We start from the raw sequence: 19,067 nt of genomic DNA, 5'->3' as shown, positions 1-19,067 counted from the left end.
CATCTCCTTCTCGGATGCATCGTCTTACTCGGACAGCTCGAGTGACGCTGAACCGTCCACAAGCGATAGAGGTAATCCACAGGGACAATTTTATCAGGCTCCTGAATCTTTTTTAGAAAGAGGTCAAGGACGTCCGAGAGGATGAAACAAAGGGAAACAATGGTTCAATCCCAACCTATTCAAGGGCAACTCCAATCAATATCAAGGAGAAATTACAACGAGGAGACAAACATATCGCTGGTAATTGAGGAACTTAACCCAATTTACAACTTGTCTAATACACCACTCTCCAAAGAAGAAATTAACATCCTGAACAAAGGGCTGTCCTTCATTCCAACAAATCGTCCAGACATGGGTCAGATTAAATTAGAAATGATCCAACTCTTTTGAAAAATAAGACTAAAAGCTTTTTTCTTCTTAAATAATCCTGACACAGCTGAAAGAAGATACTCGGGCCTAAAAGACCAGTCTATGTTCTTACCACCATCAGCCATGACACCAATCGAGATTCTAACATTTGAAAAAAATGTCATGAGAGATCTCAACATATTGGAGCAAAAAAGAACTTTTGCTAAATGGAATATAACAAAAGAAGAAAAAAAGGCTCTGGAAAATCTGAAGAGCAATCAAGAGATCATAATTAAGCCCGCCGACAAAGGCGGGGCTATTGTGATAAAGGAACGGGCAAAATATGAAGCTGAAGTCATCAAACAACTGCAAAACATAGACCACTATAGAAAAATTGAACAAGATCTCAGTAAGATAGTGCAACAAAAACTGTCCAAATTGATCCAAACAGGAGAAGGTCAAGGGTAGTTGTCTTAGAAAGAATCAAAATAGCTCAGTAATGATGATCCAAGAACGCCCTTAATGTACGTTCTCCACAAGGATTCCATTAATCTACCAGGGAGACCTATAATTTCTGGCGTAAACTCAATTCTGGAAAGACCTGCTAAGTATATAGATACTTTTCTTAAGCCATTGATCCAAACTATACAGAGTTACCTAAGAGACACGATGCAAGCTATTAACACATTAGAAGGCCTTACCTTTGACCCTACTGTGAGAAGTTGGCCTGGTATATGCTGTCCACTAGTTATAGTGGGCACCCTGCACCAGTCCAAACAACCCCTTATTGATGATAGGTTAAAGACAACCTTTATTGAAAGCTATCCTAGTGGTAGCTATGGAGAGCAGCCTTCAGGCTATGTCTTGACGGAATGTAAAGCAGCTTGTTTTAACAGTCTATAATCTCTTGAATGACCAAATGAAAGGGAACCACACCAGGTATATATATAAAATATATGTATTTATTACTAAACACAACCCTCTAGTCTCTTTATGAGGCTGGAAGCAAAATCACATAAGTTACACTTCAAATATTACAGTAAAATAGCACAAATACACGTCGGGCCCTAGAGGCGAGCCAAACCATATACTAAAATAGTGGTATAAGAACCATGACTAAACTAGACAGAAGGCCTAGAGCCTGTAGAATCACTGGGACCCCAAGGAACCACCCAAGGTAGTGACACAGGGGACCCACGGGGGCCGTGTGCAGTGTGAGAACACATCCGCGAGCTCCCGTTAGCTTCTATGGGAAAAGTCGCGGTTAGATTTTTAAAGATTAGGGACACTTAGAGATGAGCTAGGACCAAACCCTTTTGGACTTAGGAGGTTCTAGGGTCAACACCCATGGGAGCACTGGAGTATTCGAGTTACCTCACCCAGGGAAGCTGTGTGCATAGGTGACAAATGGTGTCGGGTCGCGTCATCGTTTTCAATGGAAGCTGGCTAAGAAGTGCTGCTGCGGGGAAGATGCGAAGTGTCCGAAGAGATTCAAGCCTGGATTGAAGATGAGAAGAACCTGAAAGCAGAGGGGACAGAGTCTGTGTCACTAGCCAGTGACCAGGGGCATGATGGACGAATGCCCACCGATGTTAGGTGATTTCAGGTGAAGAAGGTGAAGCTTGACTCTTCAGCCACGAGGACTAGGAGGTGTTGAGGACAACCAGGAGCTGGATTGAGCTGTCCCATGAACGATGTCGAGTGCTGCAGTGTCGGTGCCTGGATTGAGCACAACAAGCCTTGGCAACAGCAACCCATGCAGAAAGGAGAAAGATGCTTTGGTGCAGACCAACAAGGTCTGAGGGACTCACCACGTGGTGGGGAGTCAGGGCACGTCTGGTGCAACCAGGGAAGCCCAAGGAAAATCAGAGTTGCCTTCCCAGGGACCCACCAGTTGATGGACCAGGCATCGCAAAGGAGCCTCAAGCAGAAATGCAAGAAGCGGCCTCATGGAACACTCGTGGACTGTAGGCCCACAATCTTCAGTGCAAGAGGTGCTTGGGGCTTGGGCTACATGTAAACCAAAGCACGACTTCAAGAGACGTCAAGAAGTCAATGTATTTGCAAATGTGCATGGTGACCAGGAGTTCCAGTTCAACGTTACTCACGAGGGCTGCGGGTCTCAGCTTTGCTGGGGACTTGGGTTGGCCTCTGAGAAGTCTGAAAATTCTCTTCCTGGGCTGCAGATACTTCGGAGTCTGTCGGGAGTTTCGAGATGCAGACCGGAAATTGCTTCATTGGTACCTGCCAAGCAGGGGAGTCACTCCTTGACCCCAAGGGAGGTTTCTTCAGTCCTCTAATCTTGAGTAGAGCGTTGAAGTTCCAGGATTCAGTTGCAGAGTTTCGTCCAGGGATATCTAAAGTCCTGCTGCCAGGGGTTCCTTACTTATACCTAAGAAAGGGGTTGGACTAACTCAGGGGACCCACCTATGGGAGGGTTTGGAAAGAGGGGTGGCTATACCCATTTCCTTTGTCCAGTTTCACGCCAGAGCAGGGGCTGGTAGCCCCTGAACCGGTTTGAGCTGGACTATGCACAGGGACACCAAATGTGCCCCTAGTGCAGGACTTCAAAGCACTCGCAGAGTGCTCCCACCCAGCCCCAATACACATCAGCCTGTCTGGGAGGTGGTTACACCTCCCTCTGACAGGAAACCTATTGTCCAGGATTCCCTGCCAGAGTTTCGGTCAGCAGCAGGAGGCCAGACCCATGTCTGTGGCTGAAGCATCCATTTTGTGATGCCAGGGATCTTTTATGTTGGTACCGGGTATACCGGTGCTGTCATGTCTCTCCCTCTAGAAGGGTGGGATCATACTCCCACACCAGTTACTGGTGTGGGGCTATGATTCCAAGGTGTTTGACACCGAACATGACATGTTTCCGTGCAGCCAGTCCAAAGTTAGCATTTACCGTTTGGTTATAATGCACTTAAGAGTATATGGTCAGGCTGCACTACTGACAACCCCGGAGGACAGAGTCTGAAGGCTACAGAGGGGCTCAGCTCATGCCTGGGCACCCTCTCACATATAACCAAGCACACTGCCTTCAGGTGATGGAGCGGGTAGTACAAAATTGTGTATACCCCCCATTCTGCATGTTTATATTAATCTGAATAATCAACTAATAGTAATTTTATTAACTTGTTTGCAGTGAAAGACTTACAAATTATATTAACAAAATATTTACACGTGGGAATTGCACTTTGTATGGCTAAAGTAATTGTAAACTAACATATGTACGCATACTAATAGTAGAAAATTAGAATATTGCATGATATATGTTGATTTTGTGATGTAATTGTAAGTTGCGTATCATTGAGTGAGTATAAACGCTTTGGATGTTGCTATTCTGCTAGATAATTACTTACACATAAAGGTATTAGTGAGGGTTTAACATTTTATTAGCCATTTCCATATTTTAATTAAGTTTTTGTGTTTGTTTTGCTTAAGTTGACCATTTCAGCCTAATCCAAAATGGCTGAACGAGACGTTGAACGTGACTGCTCCTGTCACTCGAGGTTCTGGGTGAAGTGCGCATGCGTCACCGCCAGCAACAATGGCCTAGACCTGACCCCAGGAGATGATGTACTTGTCAAGGACACTCTGGGAGCTTCGCCAACGACAATATAAAGGACTGTCTTAAAACCGGAACCAGCAGGTGCGATGACGTCATTTTGCGGACTATGTGAGAACTTCACCGGACGACCCCATGTTCACCAATCAGAACTTTCCAAAACCCCAATCTTGATACATTAATTTCATTATAGAAGTAGGTAGGGAAATGAACTAAAAAACTCTTCTTCTTTGACGAACTCGATTTCCTGATGTTATGCTGACGGAGAGGACAGTGACACTGCTGGACAGCTGTTATCCTGAATCTTTGAGAGACTGAATTGCAGCCTGACTTTGATGAAATTTAAAGGTTTTTCCACGACTTGACTGACTTAGAGGATGACTATTAGCCAGATTAGGTAAATATGATGTTCTGCGATTTTTTATGATGATTTCTAACAATTTGCACTTTTCTTAGATAAATGATATTTGATTAATTGATAAATGTGTTGTGTCAATTATTTGAAGAAGAAAAGTAGGGAAAAGAGTAGAGTATAGACAAATGAAGTGGTTCACTAAATTATAAAACAACTAAATGATCTATATCCTAATGAGGGGAATATCACAAGGTTGGAGTCAACGCATTTAGGGTTAAGTAAGATATTCCTTTCATGTCAGCGTTTGGAAGCTTATTCCTCTAGGGAAGCAGATCAACGAAGTATGAGTGTTGGTGTTATGGGCCCCACCAATGAATGTATTTGAGTGAATTTGCTATTGAGGTACTTGGTCTTCGACGAAGGGGGAATTTGATGTTCCACGCTGCAACACAGGATTGACTAAAGGCACCGCTATGGGATGTCCATTTGCCCCAGAAATGGCAGTGATGTTCATGGCCCTATATGAAGAGCGGTGGATCTACAATAATAATCCATATGAAAGACACATACGAGTATGGCGTAGATATATCGACGATGCATTCCTACTATGGAGAGGTCAACTTGAGACACTACATGAATTCCACGGGTGGCTTAACGATCGGAACTCTGATATCCAGTTTTCCATAAACCACAGTAAAGAGGAGATAAATTTCCTAGACCTTCTGATAAAACATGAGGAAGATATAATTTACACCACACTTTATACCAAAAAACAAATAGGAATACCTCCCTTCACTTTTCAAGCTTCCACCAGAGAAACCTTCCCGAAAATATACCTTGTACTCAATTTTTAAGAGTCCAAAGAAACTGCACGAAAAAAGAAGATTGTTTCTTGAACGCCAGACTTTTGATGGAAAAACTACGGCAAAGAAATTATCCGAAGAAGTTGTTAAAAAGATCACTAAAACGTGCCTGGTATACCCCAAAGGAGACACTGCTGGTTCCAAAAAACAGAGAAAGAGAGGCACCCTTAGTGTGTGTCACCACATTTTGTGGTGTTACCAATATAGTAAAGATATTCATGAGGGGAAACTGGCAAACTGTAAGGGGCATAGATGAACTAATAGAAATCCCAGTTTTTGCACTTAAAAGAAACAAGAACAACAAAGACACCCTGGTACATGCGAACACTCAAATCAGGCGACCAACTGCCACTATCCAGAGCATGCTGTCCCTCCCGCCCATTAAAGGACATCACAAATTTGGGTGCCGTACTATGTGCGACAAAACAATGGAAGGGGACAGATTTGACTACAGGGGAAGAATCACAATTCATGAAGAATTTACGAATTGCAAGACATCAAATGTAATTTATTGCGTCATGTGCTCATATAAACTTGCATATGTGGGCAAAACAACCCAGGCTGTAAAAAATCGTATCAACCAACATAGGTCTCGGATTAAATGCTAAATAATCAGTGCACCAATGATAAAACACTTCGAAGAGAAAGGTCATGGACCACATGACATAAGGTGGACTGTGCTTAAACATGTGAAAGGGAGATGTTCTGAGGTTACTATTAGCACGTCTGTAAGCCAAAACAATCTTACGATTGGGCACAACTGAACACGGACTCAACGAATTGTCTGAAATTATGCACTGTTTTTAGTCAACCGTCCTGGCCACCTTCTATTGAAACCACGCATTATTTCCACGCTGCTGACGAGAGGCCTCCTGAGCGTATGAATGTTCAACGAGGAAGTGTTTAAAGATCTCGAATTCCAGCTCAATTAGATGAGCCGGCGCCTAGCCTCGAGAATAAGTAAGATGCAAATTAAAGTGATATTCAAGACTGCGCTTCGCCGCTAGTAACCATGGCTACCGATACACAGGAAGACAGGCAGGGACAGGCAATTCCCAAGTTCCACTGGAACCGGAAATACGTCACGCTCATCCACTTCTGCCATGGAGGATTCAAATTCATGGTCGGAATTGAATAACGGGAGCGAGACACCAATGGAAAAGATGGAAGAGAGGTCCCGAATTTAGAAAACAACTACAAATAAGTGCACCCGCACTGTCTAGCACATGCTTGTGTCCGAAATTCTGCATGACGGCGATTTGTGAACGGAATGCTCTCAGCCACTTGGAAAAATTATTTCTCAGCTGCTAAGACGGCCAATTTCACCGGTGACAAACCCTGAATGCTCGCTAATCACGCGCACCATCCACTCAGACTACCAGTGCATGCAACACGTTATGACTACCACATGTCCCTGTGCCTGCACTAGTTAGGACACCCTTAAGTTCAGTTAGGCACAAACCGGCATGCATAGAACGACTCAACTTGAAGTACATACATTCTCTGGGTTGCATAGGAATGTGAACTCTAATACTATTCCCTGTGTCCTTGCATCCTACACATAGCCAAAAGAAAGAAGACGAAGAAGCCAATGGTCTCTCCAAACACAATCTGGAGACCTTTTTCCTCAACCTGACACCAACTACATCATTGTAGTGAATCAATCAGACAACACCGTATGTAGAGAGTAAAGTCTTTTTAATACAAACCCCCTAAAATTGACATATACCCACTTAGTATAACTCCCACACTATTGATATATTCACAGTGTCCCTGAAAAGAACATCTGGCCCTGAAGAAGATCTTCCAGAACACTTACATGAGGTCCACATTTGAAGGTCGAAACGCGTTGGTGTACCATATACAAAGGCCAAGAGTATATCATAACTATTGGGAGGTGCACGGTTGGCACCAGGCTGAAACCACTTGTAAAGGTGCACCAATAAAAATGATGTAATAATATCTCTGACCTTTCCAGGACCATAGAGTAATATGAATATTCTAAAAAATAACAGGACATTACAGTGGTCTGTCCCAGGACGTAAAAAAGTGGACACAAAAAATTGGACACACTAATTCGTTGACAAGATACTACTTGTTTTATGTTATTATATCACAGAACGATTTATTTCTGTTATGCATATTTGTGGCTGCTATTCTATACACAACTAGAAGTGAGCATCCAGGTGATGCATCTGTGTGATTCCATGTTGTGGTATATGTGTTTTATGTTATATGTAAACATGACATGTTATTTGCTGAATTGTTTTGACTAAAAATGTATACATATACATGTCTTTCTTTGTAACATTTGCGATTATAATTGACTTTGAATACAATGATTTGAAAGAAGTCTTAGAGTATAAATGCCTATCAATTGTGAGGTACTGCTAAATTAACAAGCTAGATGAGAGGTGTTTGGAAAATAAGTGTATATTTGATATAAGATTCAATCAAGGTTAAATAGAAAACCACTAAGGATAATATTGTTGATCCATTAGTATTGAATTATACCAATTGATGGTCTGGGAGGCATCCCTTTACAGACATGATGTTTTGATTCCAGCCTCCACAGTCCTGATCAGAATCACTCTCCATTTAGGAAACAACTTCTCTTTAGTAGGGCATTTGATGTCATGCCATCGCTTTTGACACTCTTCAGCTGTCCTGGAGGTAGGTGCCACTGCATTTATTTTAGCTGCTATGGAATTCCATAATCCTTTTTTTTTTGGCTTGGGGTATTTTTGTATTTATAAATAGTTGTTGTTCATGTTTGTTGACCTCAGCTATTAACATTTCTACCTCTTCTGGTATCAATTTTGTTTTCTTTTTCTACCTTTTTTCTGTGATCCTCCCAGGGAGATACTGGTAGCAGGATCCTCTTCTGACTGCTGTAATACAGGATTGGGTTTTGGGGCAAGGTCCTTTGCCATTTCGTGTGTTTCATCAGGCACTATCCTTCCAGGTAATGCCAGGGTTGTTCCACTATCGGTGCTTGCTTGAAGGACATCTGCAATGCCATATTGTGGACATCCCCTCAGCACCGGAATTTGGTTCCCATGTTGTTACCTCAGCGTGCTCTAGAATGTTTTTTTATTTGAGTATGTCTTTTTGCAAAATAAAGTTCACTTAATGTTTTAGTTTTTTCCTTTGTTGATGATTTCTTCTTTGGGCTAAATGGTCGCATTTTGGCTCTGGTACACCCATAGATGTTAAGACTGGTAAGAAGAAGATGGACTAGGAGTTAATGGCACAATAACTCACCCTTATTCTTCATTGTTATGATGAATCCTACTTTTTGTCATCACAATCTTTGTTTCGTACCCAGCCAGTAAACCAAAGGCACCTACCAGGCCTGTAGTAAGCTTGGTATTCCAGGAGGGCAGCTAAGCCAACTTGAAGAGATATATTTTCAGAGATTTCATAAAGCACATACCGTTGGGTGCTGTGTTCAGTTTAGGTTGCAGACTTGTTACATAGTTTGGGATCTTAGACTCGGTTATCAAGCTTGAGGCTTTTGATATGTTTTATAATCAAGTTTTCAAGGGTCGAATAGAGACCTCTGATGAGAATATAAAGTGGATTCCGGTTTTGTAGGTATCTCTGGGCTCTAGCCCAGTTTGCCTTATAAATGGTGCAAAGAATATTTTTTTTAATCCTTGATTCCATATTGATTCTTTTGGCGGCTGCCGATTCTAGTTTGATGTGGTCTTGCTTCCAGGAGTTCATTGCAGTCTAGTTGTACCATCCTGCACTGTTTGCAGTTTTCCAGTGAGTTTATTTGGGAGAATGTAAATGATATTGCAGAAATCAAGGTGACATCCAATCTCGATTGTAGTTGAAAAACGACAGGATTTTCAAGAGCAAGATTAGTTACACTTATCACCCTCTAATCGCTGTAATGACCAAGAGCACAAAGGAAAGGTCTGATTTAACTTGCCTGAGAATCACGTATTTCAAACGGATTGGAAGTTGGAGTCATAAGTTCTCCTTCATTCAGAGAACGATGTTATAGAGGCAGTTGATGTCTAAGTGGTTACCGAAACCATTTTGCAATTGGAAAAATATATTTAAGCATCATCTGCATAGATTTTTAAGTGCAACCAGTGATGCTGTAGTGGCTGTGCACACAGGGAGTAGGTACATTTTAAACACTAGTAGGTATGTGGATGATCCTGGAGGGTACCTTTATTTACAATACCCAATATGGGTGAAAGATATTCGTCTACCACATGCTTATGTATCCTGTGACAGGTAAGGAAGAAATACATTCATGTTAATGCAATGTTCCATATTCCTCCCCAGTCCTTCAATATTTTCATGAGAATGTAGTCATCTGTGGTTTCCCAGCCTGCTTAAGGTTGAAGAAGGTTGAAAGCAACATTTATTTCTTCTTGTAGTGTGGTCTACAGTTCATCTCTAACGTCTATGGTTTCGGTGGCTCTTTTGTGTCTAAAGCTTGATTGATAATGGCGAATAAGATTTTGTTACATGTCATTTGGTTTTTTACTTGTTACTTTTACGCTCAAACTACACAATGTCCTTGACTTCTAACTTCAAATTTATTATTCTTAATGTTTGATCATTTGCAAAGCACCACACCCAGGGGCTCATTTATGAGCCCCTGCGTCACTTTTGCGCCACCGGTGCGTCACTTTTTGTGACGCACCAGTGGCGTAAAACATGTGCCATGTTGCGCCATATTTACAAAGTGACGCATCTAGGTAGATGCGTCACTTTGTAAACCCCTGCGCCACATTATACCTGCGCCAGGTATAATGTATGCAAGGGGGGCGTTTTGACGCAACAAAGGGTCGTAGAAGTGACGCAGTGAAATCTACGAGATTTCACTGCGCCACTTCTAGGGTGCAAATGCGTCAATTTCTTGCGCCTGCCTCACGGCAGGCGTAAGACTGACGCAGGCCCTTTCACATGGGGCTTGCCCCATGTGAAAGGACACATTGCTGGAGTTGCGTCACTTTTGTGACACACTCCAGCGATGCGTCACTTTTGCGCCTACAGATACGTCAGAAATACTGACGTATCTGTGACTCCTTGCGACATGATGCGTCATACTGTAAATATGACGCATCACTGGAGTCGCAGGGAGGGCGCAGTGAAAAGTGGCGCATCACTGTTTTCACGCAGTGATGCGTCACTTTTCATAAATGAGGCCCCCACTCTTTAAGAGGCTCTTGTGCCTACTCAGACAAAATACTGCATGAAAATAAGGTATAGTATAGTCATTAATTTATATCTGCCCCTGGTTCATCAATGGTATGACAACAGAATAAGATGGGTCCCATATAAGCTCGTAACCAGGTTTTTTTTCTTCAAAAGTCTGGTTTTTATTGTTTCCTCACTCAATTCAAAGTTACTTCCCAATGTACAGAGAGTGGGAGCTGATTCCATAACTCAGTGGCTGCCACTTAAGTAAGTAAGTGAGTAATAGTTTATTTGCATAGTTAATTAAAACCATTGCAATACAAGCTTTAAAATTTGCGTCTACATTTAAAAAACAATATGTCACTACAACCTTTAATTTCCATCTATATACAAACGAACAACTTATCACCACATATCATTTTTCCTTTCCAATTAAATCATAAGATCTCAATTTTTAAACGACAGTAAATAGATTTAAATTCTATTATAAACTTATCTCAAAGACAATTAAGAATCAAGTCTTGGCAGTTTCTTTTCCCCTACCTTCATGAACTTCACAAGACTACAGTTCAACTGAGGATCGTGGTGTATGAAAATTATCTAAAAGACAATTACGAAACCAGTCTTAACATTTTCTTTTCCCCTACCTTCATGAACCTCACAAGACTACAATTCAGCTGAGGATCGTGTGGTGCGAAGCAGGCAAGAACTGCCTGTCTTTGTGAACGAATTCCACGTCGGTTAAAATGGTATTTTAGCAGATTCTTTCGTTCTTCCAGCAATTTGTCACAGGAACACAGAAAATGCGGCATGTCCTCAGGCACCGTACCACATAAGCGACAGAGGGAGCCCGCCTTATCCTTTAGCCAGTATGGAAGGTGCCAAATACATGGTAACAGACCCAGCCTGTAATGTAAAAATGTAATTTTGATTGTTTTTGAGTAGCCCAAATCAAGGTAGTTCTGCGGTACCTGTGTAGAATACGTGTTCAGGATCATCCAGCCATGTGCCCTTTTTGCAAGTGATGCCTTGTCTTCAACCCATGAGAGATGTTTAATTGTTTTCCTGACCAATCTTTTAAGCATAATATGGCCTGTGGAAGTGTCCCAAAGCTGGTGTAAACCAAGATTCGACAGGCTCCTTTTAAGGTACTTCGCGGCTGGTGAGGCTGGGTGTTGTGCTAATTCCTTCCATAAATAGTCATTTAAGGTTCCTTGTTTGGTTTTACGCATTTTGTCCCAAACAGTTATGTATGCCCCCTGTCTTACCAGGAGCTGTTTCTGGACACCAAACTCGAGCCTAATTTGAGCCGGTGAGGTTTGCTTGGGCAATCCAAAAATAATCCTATACGCAGCTGTAACTGTGTTGTCCAGGATCTTGGCATCTCTACCTCTCAGTACTTCGTTCCCGTAAGTTATGGTTGGTAACAGTTTAGCTTGTATCACTTGTGTCAGAGGCAGGAGCCTCTGCTGAGGCAACGCCTTTGCCTCTGATGCTAATTTTCTTTACAGCAGACTGGCCGCTGTTATCTATTTTCAAACCTAGATACTTATATAATGTTGTATCCTCAATACGAGCATTATTCCAAAACCAGGTGAGGGACTTGTTCCTTTTCTTACTAATTGTCATTGTCTGCGTTTTCTCCAAGTTTATTGTCAGTTCATTTATATCCGAGTAACGCAGTATTGCATTCACAAGATGTTGTAGCCCAACTTTTGAATGGCTGATTAGGACTATATCGTCCGCATAGAGAAGACACGGTAATAACCCTCCTAGTTTTGGAGCATGGGAGTTGCAACTATTGAGGATCAGGATTAGGTCCCCTAAAAACAAGTTGAATAGTGTGGGAGCTAAAACACAACCCTGTTTAAGACCTTTGTAGGTTGCTATGCATCTTGATAAGAGTGAACCATCACCCAACTTTATCTGGATCCACGTCTCCGTTTGCAGGTTGATCAGCAGGTCTAACAGTGATCTTGGTATCCCCAATCTCTTTAATTTGGACCATAAGATGTTCTGGTTAATATGGTTGAATGCAGCCTTATAATCTATAAAACAAAAGTGAATCGGCATTTTAGTTGTTTCAGCCTTGTCTATTAGCATGCCCATTGTTAAGATGTTGGAGGTTGTCCCCATCGATTTGGCGTACCCGGTCTGGTTTACCTGAATTAAGGATTTCTCTGTGGCCCATTCCTGCAGTTCTTCTAAAAGTATTCCTGCTAAATATTTTGCCTTGTTATCCACAAGGGCAACTAGACGATAGTTTTGAGGAAGAGACTTGTCCCCAGATTTGAAAATGGGAGAGATGATTGAGCCCTTCCAAGAGCTGGGCAATATATGAAAGTGCCTTATTTCCAAGAATAATGGCTTGAGCGCTGTGGCCCATTCTTTTTCCTCTTGTTTATAAAGGATTGGAGGAATTCCATTCGAGCTGCCATTTGGAAAGCTTTTCTGCCAAATTATCTTGCAATTGAGTGCCAGAATATTAAAAAGGACCTGAGATTGGGACCACAATACTCGGAAAGGAGAGCATTTTTCAAACTTCCTATTGAAAAGTGTAACTGTTTGAGATATGGTAAAGCACTGTTCATCTATGCAAATTAAAAAGTAGTCTATCCCTAACGGTTTGAATCCTTTGCAATACGGTATTGCTTTTCTTAGGCAGTCGCAGATAAATTGGATTACACTTGTCAATTTTGGGCTGTCCAAATGGATCATGGCTATATAGAAAAATTTAGAAAGTTGTGCACATGCATTTAAATGTACAGAGTCTGAAGTAGCCATTTTTTGTTAACAGTTTTAATTTGCGCATCAGAGGATAATTTGGAGTCCATTGCGATGCCTGGGTTCCTGACTACTTTTAATGCAGTGGGCACCTACCTACTGATGCTGAGCAGAGAGAAGTCTCCCAAAGGTTAATATTGCAAAGGTTTAACATTTAGAAATTCCTGCCCATCCAGCCCCTTCTAGAGTTTAATGTCCCTGAGACTCCTACATTAGGAGTGTCTTCATTTTCTAAATTCCTGAACTCCAATGGCATATCATCTGCTACATGTAGCTAGTGAACTGAAATTCATACAGCAAGAATTTGAGTGGTCTTAAATAGAGATTTAATAACATAAGTGACGGAGAAGAAACCTGTGTGACACCCAAATTGGCAGTTAAGAATGCGAGTTGAAAGCATCCAAATGGTTCACTTGGCTACAGTTAGTTGAAAAAGAAATAAGCCGGGTCAAATGTGGAATAACAGTTACTTGGGTAGTAGTAGGAAGTATAAAAAGTATAAAAAGTGAAGGCTCTGAAATGGCCATGGCTTTTTCCCAGATACTTTTTCATGTTTTGATTTGAAAATTAAGAGGGTCTCAAACTGCTGCTGTGCTGTAATAGGGTTGTTTTAGATTAACCCCTTTGCTGCTAGGCCTCCCCCTCCCCCTGTGCTAAGCCTATTTTTGGCTATTTGGGGTAGTTTGCGCTTAGGCCCCCTGTAACATTTTGACCACATAAGGTATCCACGCCCAATTTGCGTCCTTTTTTTCCAACATCATGGGTATTCTAAAGGTACCCAGGGTTTGTGAATTCCCCTGGAGGGGACCCATAAATTAGCCAAAATTCATCAACAATTGTTTTGGGGGGGGAAATGGAAAAAAAGGGCTACAGATGAAAGTATCCGTTTTTTTCCCTGCAAATGGTATTAAAAAAGGGATTGTGGTGCTGAAATCACCATCTTCCCAGCTTTCAGAACAGAATTACTTGAAATTTGGCAAAGAGGTAGTCCTCAGGTCAGGGATGTGCCTTTTGCATATATGGTGTCAATCTGTTCAGTAGTTCCTGAGAAAATTGCAGTTAAAAGTACATAAATATCTATAAGCGCGCACCGAGCGCGCACGAGCGTAATTGAGATTGGTGGTTACATGTCAGTCAACATTCGAATCGGTCGAAATCAGGAAGTGTCGTACGCCATTTTGTGTGTGACAGTGAAAAAGAAAGGTGGAGAACGTGAAAAGGGGGCAGGGTACAGAGTTCCTGACCCCCTAGCTTTTGTCAGGGGTCCCTGAAGGACCCCGAAGGGTGAAAAAAACATTTTATTTTTTTCAAAAAATCGCGAGTGTTAGAAATGGGATTTCTGGTTGGCTAAGGCTTGCGCCAAAGTCAGGCAGAAACCACCACTCTAGTCAGGGCTGGGGAGTTACACGCCAAAGATAACCCCTGCTCACCCCCTTGGTAGCTTGGCACGAGCAGTCAGGCTTATCCCGGAGGCAATGTGTAAAGCGTTTGCGCGCGCACCCAGCAGCAACACCCAAGGCCCACCACAAAAGAAACTCCACACAAGGTATTATATAAAAATAGCCTTTGTATTATGCCAAAACACATTAGATAAAAACACACACTTTACAATGTGCCAACAGGCACGGGCAGAATTTACAAGGGATTATATGTACAGGGGACAGGGCCACATGGACCACTGTCAGGAATTAGCACTTTGTAGAAATAGCACTTAGAACGTAGGAATAATACTGTAGTACAAAATAGCAAATGTAGCACACAACCAGTAACTACTGGTAACAGGTAAGTACCACCTACGCAACCCTAACCACTTTAGGAGAATATCGCGCAGGGAACCAGGACCTCACTAGCACCACCTGTACTAGGAGAAAACAACCACCTAAGTATCACAATACCTGTAGGGGTAAACGCACATTACACATGATGCATCGCAACACATTCAGAGGTGTAGGGAAGGAAAACACATGATGCATAAAAACATTCAGCGGTGTAGAACAAGGCACATGATGCATAAACACACATTCAGAGGTGCCGGAAAGGAACAATTGCTCCAAATTCACATAAGCCACCAGTTGTGGCAGTCCCTAGGCCAACTGGCCTTGAAGGGGCCCTGTGTCCCAAAGTCAGGGCAAGATTGCGCAAGCCAAAGCAGACGCCAAGGCCACAACCTAAACGTTGCAGCTGCCCACTAAGTGCTGGGCAGCTGGAGAAATGAGCGTGGGCACCACCGTACCCTTCTTAAACAAGTATGGCAGGGGTTGGAGCCTCTCCTGGACTCTAAATACGCAACACTTGTGGCCCCCTGAGCCTCGCAGGCTCTAAACAAGAAATGCCCCCTGAGCCTCGCAGGCTCTGATCAATAAGGTGCCCTGAGCCTCGCAGGCTCTGATCAATAATGTGCCCTGCTGCACGTTGGAGCCTCAACCGGCTCTTAACCAAGCAATGCCCTCTACACACGATGTGGGGGGGGAGCCTCTCTGGGCTCCACAGAACACTGCCACCACGTTGGAGCCACACGGGGCTCTAGAAGAAGAATGCGGCCCGCATTGGAGCGCACCCGCGCTCGTGGGAACCTACTCGGTCCCCCTCACACCACTGCCACTGCCCCACACGTTGGAGAGCCGAGCGAGGCTCGACCAACGAGGCGCCCCGCACTTGGAGCGTCAGGCGCTCTGTCCCACGTGGCCCCCACTCACCGGGACTGCTGCTCCGGTCACGACGACGCTGCTCCTTGTGCCCGGGCCCCGTCCTGGGACCCAGGACTTGGGAGCGGAGCCTGCCGGGCTCCGAGCTTCCTGATTTTTCTTTCTCTTCCGGCCAGTGCAGGAGCGCGAGGTGGGCTCTCGTCGCTTCCTGCTTCGAAGTCCCGCCCACGTCCCAGTCAGCGATGCCTGACTTCCTGGGCTGCAGCGGTGAGTTTCGATCGTGGTGACGCGGGGTGGGCACCCGCGAGGGGGATGAAACTTAATACGGCAAGGTCCCTGGCGGGGTGGGCACCCGCTAGGGATATTAATTTACCAATAAGCGGGGTGGGCACCCGCCAACAAGCACGGCAATGTCCATGGCAGGGTGGGCACCTGCCAGGGGACTTTAAGATTCGCAAAGGACGGGGCCAATGCCGGGTGGGCACCAACTTGCAGAAATAAAGCGCTACTGGGCGCTAAAGGCGAATAAAAGCGCTTCCAGGCGCTTAAGGACACAAATGAAGCGCTCCCAGCGCTTTGGGGGGAGAATAACCACCAAGTCCAGCAAAGTCTTTAGGAAGGTGTGCAGGGGGCAAGGCTGGGCTAGGGGCCAGCTCACTGGACCCTCCAGGCAGGAAGGCAGTCCCAAGTGGCGGTTCCTCCTGGCCTCCAGCAGCAGCAGCCCCCCTCAGGATCCTGGAAGAGAACAGTTTCTGTGGGGACACAGCCCCATTTTTATACAGTAAAACCCTTTGTCTCAGGGTGCAGGGAAGGGGCGAACCAGTTACAACTGGTTCCTGAGCACTTTGTTTTGCTCAGCCCCTCTCCCTATTCAGAGTACAGGCCAGGGTCATCAGTCGCACCACAGGGGGCGGAGCCAGCATTGTGTGGGGAAAACCCAGCCCCATTCAGGACCCAGGTGTACTCCTCCCACCCATCTAGCTGCTCATCTCCCCATTCACCACTGGGTGACTCATCCTGACTCTGGGGATTCCCTAGCCCGTCACATGACCTCAACCAGCCAATCATCAGACAAGGCACACATTTCATACTGCACACAGAAGTGCCCACTTCTAGAAGTGGCACTTCCACACTAGGTACATGCACGCCGCATACATCATCGCGCAGCATTCAATCATACGAGTCCGCACATACCAAACTCGAGCCTGCACACCCCACGCATCAGGAACTACCAGGGACACATACATTCCCCATGCATTCCTCTGGGAGGGCAGGCCAACCTCAATACACGCACGCACTTTCCCCTGGGACACAGTGGTAAAAGTGCGCAGAAGCCAAAAATCACCACACCAAGTCACCAATAAAAAGCAAAAAGTTCAGGGGTGAACCTGCCAGAAGGGCCAAGTCCAACACAACCCCCTTCCAGCCAAAACGCAGGGTAGACCAATCACCACCGTGATGGTCTTCCCTGCTTGGGGCGATAAAACACGGACGCAGGCCCGCAACGGCAGGGACACTCTCCGGTTTTACGCCACTCTGAATTCACATGGTTCCCTCTGAAAAAACTCAGCGGACCAACTGGGCTACCCCCCTGGTACTCCTCAGCTGTCCGGGGCCAGGACCAGGCCCTAGGCCATCTAGGCGCCACTGGTCCTTGCCTAACCACAGAGTGGGGGGTAGTAACCCCTGGCACATAGCAGCCATTCCCCACTCTACCCCTCATCAGGGCAGTTCTAAACTGCCACTGATCCTCCAGCCTAGGGTCTGTACCCTCAAGCTGACCAAAAGTCACGGGAGAGGCTCTCCTCCCCCTACCTCTTCTTCTAGGGTTCCGCCCTCTCTTCCTCTGAGAGGCGACCCCGTAACGCAACTCACCTACCAGCTCAGGACCCCTCCCTGAGAACTGGTCTCCCAACCTAGGGTTTAACCCCTCAGGTTGCACCGGGGTCAGAGGTGGGCTCTCCCACCCTCTGCACCCCCTTCCATAGTCCTGCTCCCTACCAACTGGGGCGGTACCTCTGGAAGAAGAACCGGTCAGGACACTTGTTACAGTAGTCCTACCCTTCAGGTCAGGTTGATCCTGAACCTGGCCTCCCAACCTCTGGTCTAGAACCTTTGGTGGAATAATTGCCTGGCACTCCAGGACTTCTAGGGACTTACACACCATCCCCCCGAGAGTAGCATATTCCTCATATGTTACGTGACAGTCTGCCTGGCGCAGATCTCCCGTCCCCTGTCCACCTGACAGTGCGTGAAGATCCCCCAGGACAGACGTGTGGTCACCATGGTCACCTCTAGGAGACTCAGACCTCCCGGCTGGTCCCTGACCCACTGGTTCCTCCACCGGGGAACACAGCCCCATGCCACTCCTCTCGCTGGACTTCTGTACCCTCCCTACTGGAGCGGTACTGCCAGACATCAGAACCACTGGAGCTCTATTTACAGATGCTCCAGGTCCTCCATACACTAGGTGATCCTCCTCAAATGGACTCACAGGACAGCCTAGGCCCCCAACCGGGTGTTCCCTGAAGAAACCATCCAGGTTCTGAGACTGGGTTTCGGGCCTCTGGGGACTCGAACTCACCCACTCACTCCTACTCCACTGAGATAGGACGTGAGCCCCTACACCCCTCTCACTACTCTGGGGCCTAGCTGGGCTACTCTGAGCCTCTTCCACCACGCTGGGCTGGAAGATACCTGAACCACTACTTTTGGATTTACTCCCTAATGACTCCAGAGAACCTTTAGCGCTTTCCCAGCGCTCTGCTTCTTCTGCAAGCTCAAGGGGCGCAGACAATCCACACCCCAACAGGTGTTGGCGCAACCCTGGAGAACAACTACTGAGCATCTGCTCTTTGACAACCAGACCATACATGGCGGAATAACTGCGTTCCGGGCTAAGACTCGCCCAATCGTCCAGTGCATCCTCACATTCACCCAAAAACTCGTCCCAAGCCTGGTGAGACAGCTTCCTACTGCCCCTGAATTTCAACCGGTACTCCTCCTCTTGGGAAACTGGTACCATACTCGGAGAACTGGAAATGGGATGTCCTGCACTGGGCTTTATATCGCTGCCACCACTGGACTCAACCCTCCCTGGGGAGCCCAGAAAACTAAGACTGCGCGCAGGGGATAGTCCACTCTCCAGAGCTGATTTCTCCCTGGTGAAGGCCCTCTCAGCCTCCTCTATCCTCTCCTGCGCCAAGACCCTCTCGGTCTCCAGCTTTTTCTCCTCTATATTCAGCTGCGCCATCCCCCGGGCATGCTCCAACCTGAGTTTCTCCATGGCCAGCTGATGCTCCCTTTCTTCCCTCCTATCTACCCACTCCTCTGGG

The sequence above is a fragment of the Triturus cristatus genome, chromosome 9 (genome assembly GCF_964204655.1).
Source record: "Triturus cristatus chromosome 9, aTriCri1.1, whole genome shotgun sequence".
Lineage (NCBI taxonomy): Eukaryota > Metazoa > Chordata > Amphibia > Caudata > Salamandridae > Triturus > Triturus cristatus.
This window is presented reverse-complemented; position numbering follows the sequence as displayed.